Source organism: Anomalospiza imberbis, chromosome 12, assembly GCF_031753505.1.
Source record: "Anomalospiza imberbis isolate Cuckoo-Finch-1a 21T00152 chromosome 12, ASM3175350v1, whole genome shotgun sequence".
Lineage (NCBI taxonomy): Eukaryota > Metazoa > Chordata > Aves > Passeriformes > Viduidae > Anomalospiza > Anomalospiza imberbis.
In genome coordinates, this window is record NC_089692.1 from 15,565,085 (window position 1) to 15,582,129 (window position 17,045).

The following is a 17,045-nucleotide window of genomic DNA, read 5'->3' on the forward strand; positions in this document are numbered from 1 at the left end:
ATAAGATTGATCAGCCAGCTGCACCATCTATAGATGTGGATCAGAGCTCTGGGATGGCTGGCAGTGTTATTTTTACATAAAAGTATGTGAAAAATAAAAATGGCACAAAGGGATGTAGAGTGCACTTGGGAAGCTGGGGTGGAAGGGAGCCTGGGATAAGCAGCAGGATGTACCAGCCAGCCACAGGAGCATGGCACTGCAGCAAGATTCCTGCAGAAAAAATGGGCAATGAAATGGTCACTGCTCCTGCCAGGGAGCTCTGGGTGTGAAAGGTGGTGTCAGGGCCTGGCACTAAAAATCCTGAGCAGAAGTGTTAAGCTTGCCAGATTAAGAGGACACTCAAGGTCTGGGTCCCTTACCAAAGGTAGGAATTGATACTCTAACTCTCAGTGGAGGCTCTTTCAGAAAGTTCTCAACCTAACCTTTATTGAAACCAGAGTTTCAGCTGATATAAACTGATGCACTGCCCTTGAGATGGCCTGAGCCAGCCTGTACCCATTGAGGTGTTACACACCTTTTTTTAGTATTATATTTTATCTCTAGTGAATCAAGGCAGAGATTGTCCCACCTTTCCCACTGAAGATCCTCACTTCTGGGCCTTGTGAAATGATGCAGTTTCTGGGTGACTTCTCAATTTGTTTTTCGTCAGACTGCTCAAAAAACAGTATTTTAGTAATTAATATTGCTGGTCACCCACATTGCCTCAACTCTGTTTCCTTTTGGGTCTGGGAGTCAGAGATATTTGAATGAAAACAGAAAAACTCAGAAATACCAATCCTGGCACCTACTACCCAGGACAGTCACAAATACATTTGCTCCATTACGATTGCTTACTCTGTATCATCACAAAGCACTGCAATAACTCCTCTATTCATGTGCATCTGTTTTCCCCTCTCCAGTCACTACATCATGCACTTCATGGGCTCCTTGCTCTTTATCAGCACTGAGGACTCTACATTTGCCATCTACAACATCAACATTTAATGCAGCAATGCCCCATTCTAATGCTATGAAAGATTGTATCTGAACAGAAAATGCACATTTGAAGCACAGCTCACTTCATTCACTCTGGGTAACTGCCTACTACAATTATCAGGAAATGAAAAATATCACTTCACAGCCTTCTCTTTTCACGTGTTGAAAAAAGATATAAAGATCAGCACAAACACTACAGGGTCATTCATGCACGAGGCAATGGTTTGCTCTGTTTCCATGATATATCACTAAACAGACAAAAGTCTGGGGCTTTACAAACGTAGGAGAGAATTTCTAATAATCACACATTGTGCATATATGTCCACACACCCTTTGAAAGCAAACAGAGTGAACATAAAATCTATAACAGTAATAGACTATCTTCACTTTATGGCAGAGTTCTGGAAAGTTTGAAGCAGATACTGTCACCAAGTTGTTGTTTAAAGATGTGAAATGCAGAAAAATATGAAAAATCATTATCTCTGCTGTGGATTCTTTAGGAATGAAAAAATTATAATTGTAGGAGTCAATGCATTTACAAGTGCTCACAGGGTACTATACAGTGGCTATACAGTGACCCACAAAGTGGGAGCACAGATACTAAAAGAGGAGTGTAAAACAGAATTATAAGAGGGGAGCATAAATAACACACAACGTAATAACCAAGGACTCAATTCTAGGGAGTCTATATATAATCCTTATTTCCCTCCCTCCTACAATGGTTTTAACACTGCTTTGACTTCAGCCTTCCTGGATAGACATTTAAACGGCAGAGGTTTCAGGTTTATTAAGTAGAAGTATTAAAATTGGCAAAATATCTGATTTGGTTCACGTTACATGCTTTATAATATTGTTAAGCTTAATTAGAATGCTGCAGCACTCGAATAAATGAAGATATAGTTATTAGTTCATAGGCTGCTGCCCATTAAAATTAATACTTCCTCTGCTGAAAGATGCAGACAGCAAAATCCACAATGCTCAGCCTTTCTACCAGAGATATTGCGTGAAACAGCTGGACACCAGACCTACAGCCACCAAATTCCTGGAAAGATCTCCATTCTACACAGGGAATGAGAAAAACACACCAACCCACAAAGTGACGTTAGGCTTAAATTTACACTGTTGTAAATTAAAATAACAACAAGGTGAAGGGAATCCCATCAGCACAAAGCTGGTGCAGGATCCAGCTCAGACTGTGTCAGTCACACCACTGGAGTGACACCCACATGGGCTGTGCCCTTGTCACAGCCAAAACACCATTTTGCAAAGCTCGTCACAGCACAAAGCAGTTTAGCTATCTTCATCCTCTTACAGCAAAAGAAGCAGCCAAAAATTGGTCTTACCCAGCGGTCTCTTGGCAGAGAGCACAAAGGAACCTGGCCACCACAGCAGCTCTGGAGACCTGCCCTGCCACACACAACACCTGTTCTGGGAGCACCAGCCCTGCTTTTATAGCCATGCCAGGTCTGCTGCAGTGTGTTACACTAGACTGGGAATCAACAAAGCCTTTTTACCAAGGGACTGTTGGGAAGCCACCTTCCTCTGATTTGCATTTGGGACCTTTTTCTAAAAGAGTCTGGTAGTGCAGGTTTCACGTATCAGAACATTGGTTTGGTATTCCCACAGCCTCCTACCTTAGAGGTGTGATTCCTGATGCCATCTGTCCTTCCTGGGCCAGCTGGGCTGGGAAGCTGCTGATCCTGGACCTCCAGGGAAGCCCACCATGTCCTGTACTGAGCATGCCCTGGGCCTCTGCACAGAGATGGAATGGAAACTTCGAGTGCTCTTCATACACCAAAACCAGAAGTATTGCTGTCCTGTTTGCCACTGGGGAGCTACAAGGTTCTCCCAGTCCTTCAAGCTGATGACACAAGGCTGTTGAGGGCATTGTGTGCCAAGGCTTAGCTGTCACCCAAACTCAAGAAACCCCAGAAACCTCAAAATCAGGTGTATATATAGGGACAGCATGGATCAGCCTGAAGGCGCCGCCCTATAGGGATCTGATGGAGAAAAGGCAGCACCTGCACCCAGCCAGGCTACCCACTCATACCAGTTCCCTGCCTTAAGGAAACACTTAACTGATGCAAAATGCCCATCAGTTTACACTGGACTTTAGCTGAACACAGCAAACCCTACTCCAATCCACAGTGACTTAAATTTTCTCTATTCACTGTTCTTTTCCGGCCCGCTACAGGAAAAATGTGGCCTTGCCGCAATTGACTTAAATTTAAAACCATTGACATATTATCTAACGCAATAAAAATCTTGCTAAAAAAAGGTGCATTGTACTCATTCTCCTTACACATGGTAGGGAGGAAAATGGGTATGGATTTCTTCTATGGCTTTTAGTTAATTTGCTATCAATGCCCAGCTGCTTTAGAGTAAATACAGGAACAGGGTGTCATATGGGTATCCTGAAGTAAAAGAAGAGAGGTTTCCTATTTCTTTGTTAGCCAGCAAAGATGGTATGCATGTTATCCAAAGATAATACAGGGGAAGAAATCAATTCTCTGTGTTGTTACACATCCTTGCGTGCAAATGTAAACTTGGGGGAAAAGCAAAAAAAAAAAAAAAAAGAGTCCTATTCTATTATGCTGAGGTCATATGAAATCATTAGTGCCGGCTGATATGAACATCAGAAAAAAAAAATTATGTTTCTCCAAGTGAGGAAAAGTGCATCAGCTAGAAGTTTTGGTGGGTATAGGGGTAAGGAGTTTTTTCTGTTCAGCCCTAGGACGGATGGGATATTTGGGGATGAAGCACTTATTGTTTGATTTCAGACAAACTTTGGGGTTTGAGCGTTAAATCCGCCGATGCTCCGAGCCGAGCAGGGCTGGAATGGGCGAGCGCTGCGCCGGCGTTCCTTGGTAACGCCGAGGCGAGGAATACATCTCCGCCGCCGCAGCCCGGCATCCGGCGGCTGCCTCGCGAAGGAAACTCGGATTATTATAGAATGAGTCAACACAAATATCATGATCGCGGCCGCGGTACCTGCTGGCAGCGGCAGCGCTGCGCCCCGCGGCCGGCCCGGCGCGGCGGAATTGATGGAGCGGCGCTCGCTCGGCTCCGCCGCCCGCGGGGGTCCCGCGCTGCCGGGCCCTCGGCAGGAGGCATCCTCTCTGAAGAGAGACTCCCTTCCTGACGCAACGAGATTAAACAATTTGCTTTTAATTAGTACCGCAGTCATTTCCAAGCTAAGCGGTGGAAAGAATAGGAAGCAGGCTGTCTCTTTAAAGTTTAAGTGCGTTCAGCGCGCACCGCGAATTGAGAGCCTGCTGTTGGAGAAGTTCAGCTTTCTGTCACCGGTACTGTGCTCTCTGCTAATTTTTACAAGAGTTCAAGTTGTATGCACCAGTTAGCAGAGACATTGCAGGGGGTACAATGAGAATAGAAAGCGTGACCCCTTGCTGCCTCTGTTTATAGTGCCTGCATTATATCCAGACAATGCTCCGGGTCCCCTCCCTGGCTCTGCCAGGGCCCCCTGTGCAAAGCCGTGTGCTGTTCCCCTCTGCTGCCGCCCAGGAAAAAGCACCATTGGCATTTGTGAGCACCCACCCGGGAATTCCCTGCAAAGGGCTCTGGAGTTAGGTGGGGAAGAAAGGTTTCTGGTGGAGAAACACAAATGCAGTGGAAGAATGGGAAGAGTGAGAACCCTGAAGGGAATTAGGGATCCCAAAATTGGATACCTCAGTTTCAACATCCTTTTCGTCCAAGAGCATCCCAGCATACAACAGCAGCCAGCTCCTGACCCCACACTGCAGACTCCTGATGTGCACTGGCAGGAGGGAAGGAGGAGATGCAGCTTCATCTGCAAACCAGCTAACACATATGAATAATTGAATACAAAATAAAAACCCCTTCCTAGCCAGGAGATGTACTTTTGACCACTGTTTTCCACTCCAAAGAATCTCCCTCCTGATGAACAGCTACCCTTCAGTCTCTAAAGAGACAGCATGATTACCCTGCTCCTTTGTCTGTGTCTCTGCAACATTAGCATTGCTTCTTTCCAAACATGCTCCAGCAAGAACCCTCTAAACAGAGTGGAAGGAACCACTCCAAAAACAACAGTCCATCCAAACTCCTGCCCTGCCTGTCCTGCTGCCAGCCTCTGTCCTTCCCCCAAGCAGCAAAGCATTTATACACACAGGAGCCACGGGGCTCTCTGTGGGGCTCACATCAGCCTGCCAGAGCCAGGGCTTGTGTGGCCCAAGCATCATGCAAAGAAAATGGGATTTTACTGCACATTTCTCAACAAAGACGAGGGTGGGGGGAAACCCCGTGGCCAGGACTGGTGCTGTCTGGATGATTAGTATCTGGCATTCCTCTACCTTCAGCCACAGCTGGTTTAGATTTGAGCTACTGGTTCATTTAGATTTATGCCGTTGGTTCAATAAACAAACACAGTACATAGTCCATCACACTCACTGTAAAATAAAGCTGCTTACCTACTTCCAAACAAGTAGCTTTTATTCATCTGTTCCTCTTTCATTTCCCTCTTTCCCTCTTTTCTCTCTCATATCAAACCCAAGAAGAGTATTTGCTTGCTTTCCAAAACCAGACACTATCAAAGATCTGATAATGTCTGAAGTCTCTCCAACAGCCCTTCAAAATGCACATTGCTGGAGAATACTTGCAGAAGTTGTCTGAGAAATTACTGCAAATACTTCACCTTCCCAAAGGAAGCCAGGTTATATTCCTACCCCAGGGCTCCCTGTGGAAAAGCCCCAGATTCCTCCCCCAGCTGCTCGGCTTTTGTGAAGGGCCATCCAAGCTGGAGCTTGTGGGGGTTTTCAGGATCACTGGGGCACAACCAGAGGCCAGTTTCTTCCCATTCTCACTTGTTGGAAGGAATAACCATGAGGCTGGGAAACAGTTAACCTGCACACAAACCTTGATTTCAAGACTTGCTGTTGTCTGCCAGCACCGTCCACAGAGTTTCCGCTTTCATCCAGAACGAAAAACACCCTGGGATTTTTGCAAAATCCTTTTAAGTTGTTCTAATGGTAGCAGCTCTGGATCTGGTGAACTGCTTTGTTATCAATGCCGTGCAAATTGTTCATCTATTTCTCTCCTACCCTGTTTGCCTCCACTCACTCGCCTCTCTAATAAATTGGTCTGACCGCAATGGGTGCTTTATGACTCTTGTTTAAAACAGCTTCCTAATGATGCTTGACAACATCTCCTGCCTTTGAAAGAGCCTGGCTATGCTAGGCTGTAATCCCACAAAAGGAGGGATTCTTGTTAACCTGTGCCTCAGTCCTTTCTGTTGAGTCACCACCTTTAATGAAGCACTGAAGAGGAACCAAAACGCAGCTGGGAAATTATGGCTTTACATGATCATCTCTTGCTACAAGAGAATTATTGCCCAAGCCTTAATCCCGTGACTCAGCCCTCTCCTTGGACCCTCTTTAATTGTCAGAACCTGAGGAAATCCGGGCCGAGGTAAATAACACTTCAGCAGCAACAGAATAGATTCACTTTAGGCAATGAATTTTTAATGAGCTGAGACTGCAGAGGGAACAGGGCCGAGATCTGTGCTGCTTATCTGATGGGGAAGGTCAGGGTCTGAACGGAGGGAGGGCATGGATGAGAGAACAGATCTGACAGGGCTCTTCAGCTGAGATTTCAGCTTGTCACAGCCTGGCATACCTTAACATATTAGGACCTTCTCTTCAAAGGAGCAACTTACGCATGCCCATGCTAACAGAAACGGCACAGTATTTTCCCCTGGTAAAGGCAACCCAAGGGTTGTACTCTTGCTTCCTTTTTTTTTTTTTAAAAAAAAACCAAACATACAGAGTAAAAATAAAAAGAAACCAAACCAAGAAAGATCCATGCAGATGGGTCATGCTCTTCATGGAAAATCAGGGAACTCTACAGATAACCTGCAAACAGAAACACGTGTAAGACACTCAGCAGTCCGCTGGCATCATATCATGTCTTAATTAGGTGAGCAGGCCCTTCTGAAGCCCTCACCAACATAACCATCAACAGAACCACCATAGCCAACTGGTTCAATAAATCTCAGCCATGGCATCTGTACTTCATACAACTCCCATGCAGCTTGGGCCTACCTCTACCCACCAACAGCTGTGACATTTCTCAAGAGCAGCACCTACCCCTGCTGTTGGGACTGACTGAACCCAAGAGCTTCTTCTGTCTTAAGAAACTCAAAAAAAGGACTAAAATGTATCCAAATCCAGCAATGGGTTTAACACCCTTGTAACTCAGAGCTCTGAGTCCTGGCAGCTGCTACCTCAGCCTGACTTGGCAGGGCTGCTGGGCTGCCCAGCTGGGCTCAGCCCACCCAGCATAGCCCTGTCCCCTGCGATCCACACACCCCTGGCAAGCACTGTTGGGTGGTCACAGAGCCAAATGCTGCACTTCTACCCAAGACTCTGCCCAGCAGGGCATGGAGAAGGTAGGCAGGGTAAAGTCAATGTCCCTGGAGTCCACCTCCAAATAGACCTGAAGCTGGGGCAAGGATGGTAACAGCAAACCTTTGAGCCAGAGATGTTACTGCTAAGCAATCTTGAGTCAGATCAACACTTCTGAGATTTCCTCAAAGTAATTAATGTTTACAAATAGCATCTTTCTTGCATCCCTAAAAGTTTTTTAGGGTTTGTTAGAAACAAAACCCACCAGGATATTTCTACCCTCACCTCCAGTCTTTTTCACTTGCTAGGATTTCTGTTTCTGATGTAAAAAGAAAGTGTATAAACTCTTCTCTGGGGAAAGACTTCTTGTGTGTATTTGTGTGCAGAAAAAAATAAATAAGAATTCAGCAGAAAGTACCTGAGCAGTCAAAGCCTGTATGAGAAATAACTGAAGTAAAACTGCTGGGGGGAGACTGATCACACTGTCATGCTCAGGAGGAAGTAAAAACTGACAATCATTCCAAAACATCCCCCCCAACTTGTCATCTCCCTGATGTTTTGACCTGTATAAAGTGGGAAAGGGCCTGCTCTCACTCTGGGCTGCTTGCCCTCAGGTGTGTCCACCACGTCATGGCCCTGTGACATGTGAACCAGGACACTTAAAGGACGTACCAGCAGGAGACAGGATAATTTATGGGGAGCCAGGTCAATGCAAATTTATTGTGAGTAATGGACAATGGAAGGGGGGAAAAAACGCTCCCATAGGAACAAAGACGAAAGGGTGCCGGCTCTCTGCTCTCACAGACATCCACTGTGTTAATAAAAACCTTGGTGGACAAGGAAAAGCAAATACCAGTTCTGGCAAGTAGATTTACCGCAGTGGTGGAACAGGTCAGTGCAGAGGGAAGTGGTTTGATCAGAAAGTCGATGAAATTCTGATGATAATTATGCTCAGCAAGAGGCAAAATAATCTTTTCATTTGCTGGAAGGTTTCAGTCATGCACTTTGACCTTCATGCTGGTGTTTCATTAATAGTTTATATTAACAATTAATGGTTACTTTCATTGGTGTTGTGTGCAACTCGCATTAGAGTTAATTTTCAAGTTGGATATAATAATACATAAGTCTCATGGGCTACTCCTATCATGTGACAGCACATTTATTTCAACCAGGAGACAGGAGATGAAAATCAGGGCAAACACCAGTCTCGGGTGTTTATTACTTGTGTCCAGTCATCCCACAGAGAAGTGAGATGTTGCAGCAGCTTTCCCTGTAAGGCCCTGATGGAAAACTGCCCAGAACAACTGAAGTCCCTTGATCGTAAAGATAATTTGCCTTTGGGATGACTTTCAATGCATGGTTGGTCTGGTTTACTGAAGAATCATAAAAAACCTCTCAGCTTCTCTGTGGCAGTTACTTGCAGAGGCCCCATAGCTATGCTAATTTTGGCTTTGACAACACTCGTGGGAATTATTCTAAAGAAAAGCTCAACCTAAGAGTCACAGCTCAGGTTTAGGGTTATAGTCACAGTCCCACTGCTATGGGAAGGCCCATAAAGAACTATTACATCCAGGGAACACCAAGGACCTCAGCACAGAGCTCTGGCTGAGGCAGTCCCACAGACATTTGTGAAGGGTTGGTTTTAATCACTTGATTTGCTCTGTGTAGCTTGGTTTGGTGTAGGTTGGGGTGCTGGCTCTGAAGGAGATATTTTGCTTGAGAAACCTGGACTAGTGGAAGGTGTCCCTGCCCATGGCAGGGGGTTGGAACTGGATGATCTTTAAGGTCCTTTCCAACTCAAACCAGCCTATAATTCCATTCAGGGTTGTTGCCTCCTGCACATCCATCACCTGCTCTGCAAGAGGGACTGCAGGACGGGCTGGGCTGAGGGCTGCACTCAGCCCTGCAACAGCCCTTGCTGCAAAGCCCCATTGAACTTAGGCCTAAAACTTCCAGATATCCCCTTGGTATATTTACCTGTGAGGTACACATCCTGTTATCGTTTTAAGGATAGATTTAATGTTGTCCTTCTCATTTCCCCATAAATTTATACCACTGAAGCATTACGATTGTACTATTTTTAAACTTGACACAAAGAGAGAATTGGGTCCACAATATTTGGCCTGAAAACTCAACTAGCTGTTTGCTTTAGAAAGAATTGGAGGGAATGCACACCGCTTTGTCTAAAAATGCATTAAAAAATAATGAGTTCAAAACTCAATTACCATTTAATCTTTTTCATACCGCAGTTTGATGATACTAATGTTACTATGTCAGGAGAATATTAGGAAGTTCACTGTGACAAAGTTTCTGGAGACACTATATTTCTTCCTATTTAAGGGACTTTAGATTTGGTGGTAGTTAAACTTCGAAGAAATAGGTGTTCAGCTCCCTTGAGCCTTCCCCTGCAAATAGCTCAATTAAGGGGCTAATTGGAGTGTAGAAATGTCCCCCGCAGGGTTGGAAAATGCCTATCTGGCACGGGATTGTCGTCCCTGGGAGTTTCCTTCACCATAGACATCGTTTCTGGAGAAGACCAGGACCAAAGCAGGGGAGGGCGGCGGCTCTGCAGAGCATCCCCGGGCATCCCTGCCCCGGGGCCAGCGCGATGCCCGGCTGCTCGCCCGGCCCCGGGGCTGGCACAGCCGAGCTGAGCTCTGCTGCTCCACCTGGCACTGCCCGCCAGAGGTAATTTTACAGAATAGTGATGAATCAAGTCATCAATCACTGTCACGTCTGGTGGCTGGAGCGTGTGCTCGGAGCCCGGAAAAGCCTGTGCATGCTCAGGATTAGGTTGCAAATAAACTCAGCAGCGCTAAAATGCTTCCCTAAGTAAGTACTGGCAAAGTCCCTGCTGAAACGTGTCAGAGTTTGTGCACCGACTCGGGCAGAGCTTAAATCAGGCCCTATGACTTAAAGTCTGCTGACACTTTAGAGCACAGTTACTGCCAGCAGAAATACTCCTGGCAGTGAAGTTATCCATGTGCATAAGTATTTGCCGGATCAGGGCATAGCTGCATCATCCTTTGTTCCTTTCATCACGCTTGCGATGCTGAATTAAGCCTTCAGCTTTGTCTTTGTCTTGTACACAAGCCCCGTTGTATAGTTACATCACTGTAATAAATGATGAAAGAGAGGACCTGTACAGCAGAGGGAATATGATGGAAATAATTATAACAATAAAATGTTAATTAGTGTTTTTTCTTGAACAATCTTCTCTCTGATTGCAACATGATTCTGCTGAAGAACTGAAAAAAAGTAAAAAAAAAAAACAAACCCAAGATACAGAACAGTTTCTTAAATCTTATGGCTGTATGGGTTTGGGAGTTTTTCTTTTTGTAAAAAAAGCCTGAAAACCTGGCAAGAAAGCAAAAAAAAAAAAAAAAAAAAAAACTGTCAAAAATGTAAATAGCATGAAGAAGTTTTTGACCAACCCTAATCACCACGAAGCAGGGGAAAGAGCATTAGGAGAACAAAGGTGTGGTTTCGTTCTCACACTTGCAGCTCATTCCTACCTCTCTTTGTGCCAACTCTTTCTTTTAAATATATATTAAAAACCCACTTTGCTGCCCAAACACCACTGCTGAGCCCTCTGCTCTTCACTGGCCCAAGGGTTTTGGTGAGGGAGGGGACTCCCCTGCCAAGTGCTGGCCACACACCAGGTGTGCCCCTCTCCTCCCTCTCCCCGCCGCCCTCGCCCTGCTCTGGGGCTGCCAGATGTGCACATCTGGACTGGGTGTGGAGCAGAGCAGATCTCCCTGGGTTGTCCTCCTGTTCTGCCTCTTCCCTCCTCCCCAGTTCCTCAGCCTGAAGATTAAGAGACTACAATAGAGACTGGAACCTGGACTGCTGAAAACACATAAATGTGTGTGAGAGTGGGTGTGTGTGCGTAACTACACATTTTTCACACTACGATTGAGTGAATCTGCTTGAGAAAGAAATTTCTGCCAATTCAGGTTTCCCTGAGCACATGAACCCACCGAATACCCTTCTCCATGCCCCCGTGCAGCTTCAGAAGCACATCTCTGCAGAGGGAGAGAAAGCCTGATCCGATATTGGAGTCGTGACACACAGAGGACTTGAAATTGCACATCTGCCTGTACCACTTGCATTTCATCACCTAGTGCTGGAACAAATAAAACCAAATGAGTAATGATCTGAGTCTGTGGCCTCACCGTTGCTGCTTTGCCAGGAATTATCCTGGCTCAGTGGATACAGTCCCGGGCTGAGAGAAGTCTGTTTTTGTCTCTGCCACTTACCTGCTGGATGGCCTTAGGCAAGTCATTTAACTCACTGCTTCCCTTCCTGTGCTCCATCCAGCACCTCTGTTTTTCTTTGTAAGAGTTTTGAGTTGTGTTAGTGGCAAAGGGGATTTTAGTGCTGTTCTGAGAGCAGAATGGCCCAGCTACAGTCCCACAGTATTTAAAGTCCCTCTAAGAAAATTATTACACATTTCTCAGATCTGTGGCAGACTGCATGGGTGACTCTCTTCTGGGGGTGCCTTCCATTTGCAAAGGAAAAAATGTAAAATCACCAAGCTCCTCAGAAGCAAACTGGAGCAATGAATGCATGTGAGAATAGTGCCATTTGCTCACGAGCAAACAGCAGTGAGAAAGAAATAAAAGTCAATATAAGAGGCACCAGTGCCTATTCACCCAGGCCTCGTTTACATACACAGCAACTGTACTCAGGAAATGAGTGCAGCACTTGGAAACAGCGATTTCTGTCAGGCAGGGTGGGTGAGCCTGTTTCTGATGGAGGCTGGTCACTGAGGAAGTCATAAAAGCTGTTGGAGGGACAAGAGATGCAGCTGACATGGGGGAGAAGGCAAATATTAAGGGGATGAAAGGGATTATAAAGCAAAGCTGAAAAGATGTAAAAAGCTGATTAGGAAACCAAATATGACAAAGAGAGAAGAATGGCCCACAGGGTGAATAAAAACAATAGAATATTTCTTTTAAACAGGTAAAGGAGACAAGATTAACGGGGAGGCCTCCAGACCACTGAGAGGTGGTCAAGAGAGCTTAATAACACAGGGAGAGGGACTGAGAAGCAAAGTTTCCTGTGACAGCTGAGCAGGGGAAGGCTGAGAGCATGAATAAGCACCAGAGCAAGCTCATACCGTGGGGAAGGAGGCAGGGCTGAGTGCAGAGTGTACTTTTAGCCCACAGTGCTTAATGGAACAGCAGGAGACATCAAGTGCCCAGTAACAGGGGGTTTGACTCATTTTTAGGAGTTAAAAAGCAGTAAAGAGAAACTGATACAAAGCAAAGATCTTTGGGTATCTATGAGAAGAGATAGGTAGAAACCAAGGCATATTTGCAATAGATATCAGCCAATACAAATGCTCATGAAATCTGGTGCACACACACACACACAAACTCACTCCCACCAGCTGGAAGTCTGGCCCCAAACCTGCAGAATGTGATTTTTTTTTTTTTTTTTATCAGAGGCAGGATTTTAGAGATGTTAACAGGAATGAGGTCACCCAACATCTGGAGAAATATGAACTGATAAAAATGTATCTGCCCAGCTCCATAAAGGGTAAATCTTGTCTGACAAATCTGGCAGAATTTGTTTTAGGAGCTAAGGTGAAAAACATGCAGGATCGAAGCAGTGGAGCTAATCCACATAGATTTCAGAAAAGTCATTTAAACACAGCCCAGGATGGTAGACTAATACGTAAGGTTAGCAAGTATGGCATAAAAACCATTGTCCTTGAAAGACTAAGGAAATGGTTAGGTGATTAAGGGCAGGTTGTAATGGTAAAACTTTATGGGTCAGAGAGGAGGACGGTGATGTGGTGAAGACAGCTATATTTGAGGTTATTAGGATGACAGTTCAAGGCATCAGATGGAGACATACTTTTTACTCCACAGAAAAACTATTCTGAGGAAAGTGCTACTCTGGGCAGTTCTAATCCAAAAATCAAACTGAAACCAAGACCAGTTCATCTTCTGTGGGGCATTTGCCTTTGTGGAACATCAAATCTTCCTGGGTCAGCAAAGCATTCAGTGCACAGGAATGAAATCAGGCCCAATGAGCCCAATAAATGAGAAAAAAGCACCCCACCCTAGGCCAGGTCAGGTTGTCCAGAGGGATTTATATTACAGCAAAAGGGTTTGCTGAGCTAAAAGATCACAGAACAGGAAAAGAATTCCAGGCAGACCTTGAATGGGACTGCCAACACTTGGCATCCCTGGGTGCTCCTGGATTATATTCCTATTTTATCTCGGCATACATGTAGTTGGATCCTGGCTCTCCAGGGTGATGGTGAGGAAGGTGCAAGAGAGGAGAACTCTCCTTATAGCAGGAGGAAAGCAGAGAAACCCAGGAAGGACAGAATGGGGGTGATCCAGAATAGGTCACTGAACAAGGGGTAGTGCTTCAGAGGGCACTCAGACAGGTGACCCAGCACCCTGGTCATGCCACATTTACTAAAAAGCAGTGCATGAACTACCACAGTGCTGGAAGAAACCCTGTGCATGCTGGAGATTGTGGCAAAGTCCCTCAGTATGTCCCCTATAAACTCTGGACCCTCTGGGAAAGGTTTATAGGCTCCCCTATAAACTCTGGACCCTCTGAAAATGCATGTTCTGTGCTGGAGGCTCCTGTACCTGCACTCAGCAGAGCACAGCCCGGGGTCCTGCTGTGCTGCTCTGCCAGGTCCTCACCTCCTGCCACCAGGAAATGCAAAGACTGAAACCTGGCAATTTAGCACAGTGACATGTCTCCTTGCTTTGCCTGTAATACCCATGGTCATACCCCTCCCTCTGCCCCCAAATAAGGGCCACAGGCAGTGGGAACACCCAAAGGTGCTCAATCCCTCGTGAAGGTGCTCAATCCCTCAATCCATCCAGATCCCCGCCCTCTGTGAATTTCAGCAACAGTTCAGGAGTTTTAAAAAGTTATTGAGTGCCTGAGCACAGGGCTGGGATTTTGTCTGCTGCCCACTCAGCAAGTCTGGCATTTCTAAAAGAACTTATTTCTTCCTGAACTTCACACGACTTACCTGCATCCTTTGAACCAGCAAAATCGAGTTAGGAATGCCACCAAAAGCCTGCCATAAAGCGTTCATCCACTTTTAGCAACTCTTTCCTGCTGTGTCCCCTCCAGGCACAGGCAAAATGAGACATTGCTTGGAGCATGAGTGCTGAGGGCACCAGTACAGCCCTGGCCCCACCAGTCCATTTGCCCAGGGGATCACTGGGGCCACCACACCTCATTTTAGGGGCATCCTCCTGCCCCCCAGCCCCACGGCAAGGCACACCCACAACTTTTTAGGGGACAAGGACAGAATTGTCCCCACTCAAGGGGTTGGGCTGTGCTCTCTGGGCACATTGCACTGCAAGAGTCACTCGTAGGTGACTGCAGACCTCAACCTGGGGTCAGGGGGTGCCCCTGCAGTGGGGAGCGGGGAGGTGTTTTGGGGGATCTCTGCTCCCAGTGTCCCCTCCGAGCACAGCTGTTTGCACTGCAGATAGGAATCGCAGATTGATTAATTGATTAATCACACCTGCTAATTACATTGAACAAATAGGCAAAATTAATATTTGATGTAGGTCTCTAAAGGGACTGTATGGATCAATTTTCCACAGATAAGGCAGGAAAGCTCCTGCAGATAATACACAAACCCTCCTGACTACAGATGACTCTGTCACACGAGGCGATGCAGTGACGCTGTCCCAGGCAGAGCTGCTCGTTCCTTGCACCCGATTATTCAGAGCCCTGACTGGAACATCATACATGAGTCGTGTTTGCTAAGGCATGCACACATGCTCATGTTCAAAGCTGGTTTCAGTGCCACTTGGCTGCTGTTCTTCAGGGAACTGAACATCAAAAACGCATCAAGATAATAAAAATAACAGATCAGCTGCATTTAATACATAAATCATTATTATAAGCACTGTTCTGCAACTCAAGCCGACTTCAAGTCAAGCTTCCATTAACATGTAGCAAAAATATTGGTGTTTTTCAGAGGGCTGTAAAAATCCCCTTGCAGGATTACTCTGATTGTGCACCCAAAGCCAGGGCAGCCCCACGCAGCGGGACAACCACGGGCTGAAGCAGCACTTTCATCCTGTTTATGACCTTAAAAGGGGAAACTACTCTCTTTTTGTTGCTCAGCCCTTTGCAAAAAGAGGCAGAGTTCAGCCCTCATTCACGTGCGTGCTGACCACAGGCACAGCAGTTCAACTGGAAGCATAACTCACATTTCCTGCCATGTGGGGGTCTTTTAGATGAAGGCAAGTTTGTTCCAGTGACCTTGTGAGGGCTGCTCCGGAACCCCCGTGACACTCCCTGGGATCTGTCCACCCCTGAGCCACCTCCCACACTGGTGCTTCCCTAGGTTCTGGATTCCTTGGGGTGAAAGTTGCTACATAAATATACATTATTGTTATATACTTGTCATTGGGTTTGTGCCGTGATTTGATTGCTTTGAAAATGGATTTTAAAATGGATTCGTTATTGTGACAGTGCATTTCTTTTGTCTTGGTTTAATGTCTATTATCTAGTATAAATAACAGACTTTCTGCAAATCTAATTCCAGGTTTTTGCTTCCTGTACTTTTACTAATCTATAAAATCTGCTTGTATTAAGAAACTGCATCAGAAAGGAGTTAAAGCAGCATATCCTCATAAAGCTGCTATAGACATGAAATGTAATGAGAAATCCTACTACAGACAGTGTTTTCAGTCTTGACTCTTTATTTATTAAGCCTGCTTTAGGAAATTCAGGCAATCTACAAACATTTTGGGGCCTGATGTGTTGTAGCTTTATAAAGTAATTTTTGGAGAACAAAGAAGACCTTGTGTTTTTGAAGCAAATATTTCCTGATCTTAAAAGAGGGGGTGTTTGATGCATAAAAAGCCCAGACTGCCATTATTTTCAGGAGAGATAACGGCACTGGGGGAGCCTGGTACCAGACCAGCCAGCAGATGCGTGGAGGAAGAGTGAAATTAGGTGGTGGTTGAACCAGATTTTGGCTTAGGCAGAGATTTCCCAGGACCTTTTGAAAACTGGACCTTACCCTCTGGAAGAAGAAATCAATGTATTTAAGGCACTCACACGGTCCTGGAACCGAGGTGCCCCAATTTCAAGACTCCTTAGCTCCTCAGAATGCCTCTGAAGCAGGCAATGCCACTGGTGCTGTGCACTAACACAGCCCTGAGCCCAGGCTCATGAGAGGATGGAGGTACCCACTGTGGGAACAGGGTGGAATAAAGGTGCCTGACTTCAAAATTGAAATCCAGAAAACTTCAGTTCAGTTGCCAGCAGCTGTGAATCATCTACTGTCCAGACACATTTCCCATTTCCTCTGAGTGTCCTGGGTGCCTCAGTCCAGCTGCATTACAGATCAGCAGCTCGGTGCCAGGAGCAAAGGGCTCAGCAGGGAGTGGGGCTGCTGACTCAGTCCTGTCTCCAAACGGGGACCAGTTTTACCTGACCAGACCCTGCTGAGAAGACCTAGCTCCACTTCCACAGAACATTTCTTTTGGTGCAGGATTCTTGGGTTGCACTGTGTGCTCTGATCTGCCCTGGGTGGGACAGGAGTCCCCAGATCTGCCCAGAGCTCTGCTCAATGCCTCCTCACCAATGTGCAGATCAGAACCTGTGACACTAAAATATCTCAAGCTGGTTTTTTTTTTCAGGGGAACTTTAAAGGTGGTTTCTCACCTAAGGAATCAGTTC

The 17,045-nt window shown here is 45.9% G+C and overlaps 1 protein-coding gene across 1 annotated transcript in view; it reads right to left on the minus strand.

The window, feature by feature from the left end:
* Positions 1 to 17,045, minus strand: part of MAF (MAF bZIP transcription factor) — a 185,950-nt gene that overhangs the window by 91,726 nt on the left and 77,179 nt on the right. The window lies entirely within an intron of this gene.